This window comes from Numenius arquata, chromosome 10, assembly GCF_964106895.1.
Source record: "Numenius arquata chromosome 10, bNumArq3.hap1.1, whole genome shotgun sequence".
Classification (NCBI taxonomy): Eukaryota; Metazoa; Chordata; class Aves; order Charadriiformes; family Scolopacidae; genus Numenius; species Numenius arquata.
Genome location: NC_133585.1, coordinates 20,687,930 through 20,692,578, shown reverse-complemented (window position 1 = coordinate 20,692,578; position 4,649 = coordinate 20,687,930). Strand labels below are relative to the sequence as shown.

The 4,649-nt window shown below is 47.2% G+C and overlaps 1 non-coding gene across 1 annotated transcript; it reads right to left on the bottom strand.

The window, feature by feature from the left end:
* Positions 1-1,381: 1,381 nt before the first annotated feature.
* TRNAL-CAG (transfer RNA leucine (anticodon CAG)) lies at positions 1,382-1,464 on the bottom strand. The gene has a single exon. It is a non-coding gene; the product is annotated as a tRNA-Leu (tRNA).
* Between the last annotated feature and the right edge of the window lie 3,185 nt (positions 1,465-4,649).

Genomic DNA, 4,649 nt, shown 5'->3' with positions numbered 1-4,649 from the left:
GATAAACATGACATATAGATTTTAAAACACAATGGCGCAAATTTTCTTAAAAGTGGATACTGGCTCAGGGTTAAAATTCACTGTTTAGCTCCATGAAAGTTCACAGTATTGTGCACACACCAAGTTTACAAGAACCATCAAAGAAAGTTAAATCCGAGGAAGCTCCCTAGAGTCGACCAGCTTTGGAGTTTGGGGCCAACAACTTCTATATTCATTTTTCCTCCGTGGCTAGGATCACTGGTTTTTCCTTCAACATGCCGGTAGTTCGTTTTTCATGCAAACAAGCAGAAACTCACCAACTCACGGGCAGCCACCTGATGATGCTACGGACGCAAGCTACGTTTCAAAGCATCTACAAACATCTGTGTTCATAATATTGCATAAAATTAAGCACAGTTTACCTCTATTATTAATTTGTGACTTGTGGTATTCCCCAGTGCGGTATTTATACCATCGACCTGAGTCTTCAACTTGTTGGGCCCAAACACAGCTGAACGTCCTGGCACATGCAGTACCACAGAGCTAAGGGGATCCCTGGGGAGCTTAGATGTGCAAAATTAAGCTGTCCCTGCACAAATACTTAAGTGGATCAGAGCCAAATTATTCAGCAGTATCAAAGAAGCACAGTTGTTGTTTAACGCTTTTACGTAAACAATTTTGAGTAGCTTTCAGAAGGTACCTCTGCTTCATATATACGGGTAGTTATTTCTCATTATACCCTCTCCCTGTGGAAACGCGTTCAGACAGTAAAAGTCTCCACAAAAGTCTCCCTAAAAGTCTCCACAAAAAACCCCTGACATTCCAGCAGCAGACTAGGCTCCAGGGAAACCTTACAAGCGGCCTTCCAGTATCTGAAGGGGGCCTACAAGAAAGCTGGAGAGAGACTTTTTACAAGGGCACGTAGCAATAGGACAAGGGTTGATGGCGTCAAACTGGAAGAGGGGAGATTTAGGTTAGATGTCAGGAAGCAAGATTTCACTCTGAGGGTGGTGAGAGCCTGGCGCAGGTTGCCCAGAGAAGCTGTGGCTGCCCCATCCCTGGAGGGGTTCAAGGCCAGGCTGGATGGGGCTTTGAGCAACCTGGTCTGGTGGGAGGTGTCCCTGCCCAGGGCAGGGGGGTTAGAGCTCCATGATCTTTAAGGTCCCTTCCAACTCTAACCATTCTATGATTTCATCTGGGAAAATCTGGATTACAGAAGTAATTAATGACTTGGTTTAGGAGCACAGTTTTCAGGGGAATCTCTTTGGTCTCTAAAATGCAATAAACCCTGGAAATTTCATGCGTTTGCCCTTAAAAACTCTTCACAGAGCGATACGGGCTTAGAAGGGATTTCCTAAATCCAACCGCCCAAAATCGGCCTCCGGGCGGCGCAAGAGAGAAGTGTCAGAAGTGGGATTCGAACCCACGCCTCCAGGGGAGACTGCGACCTGAACGCAGCGCCTTAGACCGCTCGGCCATCCTGACCCCTGTCTCGTACCGGCCTACCGCTACGGTGAGAGTTAACCCCCTGCATCCAGGTGTATCCCTCAGCCTGAGCAACAAGGCGATACACTCAGACAGTGCTGACAGGACCGGTTACAAGGGAAACAGCCCGCACAACCTTCACATCCAATAATTACAGCCTTTTCAAGGTGTCGCATTAGGATAAAATTGAAAATGTTTGGATACTGGATTTTACAACTTAGCAGGGTTCCTTCGAGATATCCTCTGTGAAAACCGGAGGCAGAAAGCTGGGACAGATGCCAGCCCCTACACCTCTGACCGGTTCAGCGTTAACCACAGCCTTGTTTAAGACTTGGGTTCCTGTAGCTACCAATTACTCTGCGGAATTAAAACGACTGACAGGCTTATTACATTCCCGAACCAGAGCTCCCATCTCCTTCGGTAACTGCACAGAGCTCGCAGCAAATACCTATTTAGGGGAGTTGGTTTTTTTCTAATAAGAGGAGCCTCCTGCGTCCTTAATGTTTCCAGGGCAGGAGTGGCACATCATCTCATCAGCACATCGGTATCCGACGGCACTGCCACACAGGGGCCTGTAAGGACACAACAAAAGCCTGGCTTTTTGGGAAACTACCACCAGCGGGAAAAAACACCCACGTCCTAATGTACCCGTGGCACCAAAAAGCCCGGTTTCTGTCAAAATATAGCTGCTTGTAAGATCACAGAACCACAGAATCTTCATGGTTGGAAGGGACCTTTGAGATCATCGAGTGCAACCACAACAAAAAAAAAAAACACCCACACCAAACTAACAGACACAACCCAACAATCCCGGGCACTAGAGCATGCCCTGAAGTGCCACGTCTACATGTTTCTTAAATACCTCCAGGGATGGCGACTCCACCACCTCCCTGGGCAGGCTGTTCCAGTGCCTGACCACTCTCTCAGGAAAGTCATTCTTCCAGATATCTAATCTAAACCTCCCCTGCCCCAACTTCAGACCATTTCCTCTGCTCCTGTCATTATTCCCTTGGGAGAAGAGGCCAACACCCACCTCTCTACACCCTCCTTTCAGGGAGCTGTAGAGGGCAATGAGGTCTTCCCTCAGCCTCCTCTTCTCCAAACTAAACATGCCCAGTTCCCTCAGCCTCTCCTCCTGTGACTTGTTCTCCAGACCCCTCACCAGCTTGGTGGCTCTCCTCTGGACACGCTCCAGCAGCTCAATGTCCTTCCTGGAGTGAGGGGCCCAGAACTGAACACAGCCCTTGAGGTGAGGCCTCACCAGTGCCCAGTACAGAGGCACCATCACTGCCCTACTCCTGCTGGCCACGCTGTTCCTGAGACAGGCCAGGATGCTGGTGGCCTTCTTGGCCACCTGGGCACACTGCTGGCTCATGTTCAGCCCACAGTCCACCAACACCCCCAGGTCCTTTTCCCCCAGGCAGCTCCAGCCACTCTGCCCCAAGCCTGGAGCGCTGCAGGGGGTTGGTGTGACCCAAGGGCAGGACCCGGCACTTGGCCTTGTTGAACCTCATCCCATTGGCCTTGGCCCATCCATCCAACCTGTCCAGGTCCCTCTGTAGAGCCTGCCGACCCTCCAGCAGATCAACACTCCCACCTAGTTTGGTGTCATCTGCAAACTTACTGAGGGTGCACTCAATCCCCTCATCCAGATCATCAATAAAGATATTAAACAAGACTGGCCCCAAAACTGAGCCCTGAGGGACACCACTGGTGACCGGCCGCCAACTGGATTTCACCCCATGAATCACAACTCTCTGGGCACGGCCATCCAGCCAGTTTTTTACCCAGTGAAGAGTACACTTGTCTATGCCATGATTCACCAGCTTCTCCAGGAGAACGCTGTGGGGGACGGTGTCAAAGGCCTTACCAAAGTCCAGGTAGACAACGTCCACAGGCTTCCCCGCATCGAGAAGGTGGGTCACATGGTCATAGAAAGAGATCAAGTTGGTTAAAGCAGGACCTCCTTTTCATAAACCCATGCTGGCTGGCCCTGATCCCTCGGCTGCCCTGCACTTGCCGTGAGAGCTCACTCAAGATGATCGCTGGGATTGCGCGTGGAGCCACCCGCCCTGCCTTCAACAGGATGGCATTCCTAGATGTTTAATAAACTAGATCACACCTGGGCCCATATATATATACATACACACATACATATATATACACTGTTAATGTGATGTATGTGCATGTAAGTGGCTTCACTAAGGAAGGGAGAGCCAGCAGAGTTGTTTCAACATAACCATCTCCATTATATCGTCCATGCAATGCAACAGAGTTTATTAACAGCTCCTCTTTGTAAAGGAAAGGATATTTTCATCTCATTATCTCCTCATTAACTGATGGTAACAGAAGCACTGAGTCAAACTAACACAGATAACACTAGATCCTACAGCTGTCCAGCACAAATTCATGAATTGCTGAGAAAAATTAAGGTTTTGAGACTAAAAAAACCCCAAAACCAAACCATGTAAGAATGCTGTGATATAAATATTATAAATATATACAGCAGTAAGTATGATGAAGCCCTGTTTCTTAATTGTATTATGGTTCCTGCAAATAGTTAGATACAGGAACTGACATAAATAACCTGTTATGGTTTCATCATATTAAAAAACCCATTAACCACTGTGTCACATTGTTCTCATGAAAGCTATGATAGGATTTTTAAATGCATATTTTATTTATTTTTCTCCCCTAACTGACAGTTTGTGTCACTGTTATAACCCTTCACTGCTCCAATTCCAACCACTACCATTCAATTCCCACATGGACGTGAAGCGGAGATGCCCCATAACACCCATTAGCACAGTCGCTTCTCAATATAACTTAAAGGTTGCTTTCCTTCCTGAAATTGCTGTTGTGTGGCCTTTTCACTAATCCAGGACCTATTAACAACAGCAGGCAGCTGCTATTTCCACAGCGTTCCGGACAAGAGCATGAATTTCATCTTGTGTTGACTTTATCTGCTACTTAATATTATGTCAACGCTATTTGGCAAATAAGCAAAAAGTGAATTGTAACTCTGCTTTCACTCGCACAACTGAATCCATCCAGTCAACAACTTGCACTAGATTTTTTCACCAACTTTATTTTGAAGACTACATTCTCACTAATCACTGGTTTTCCATTACAGCAGAATCAATCAATTAAGCAGCATCCTAAAAATAACTGCCAAAAGAAACTTC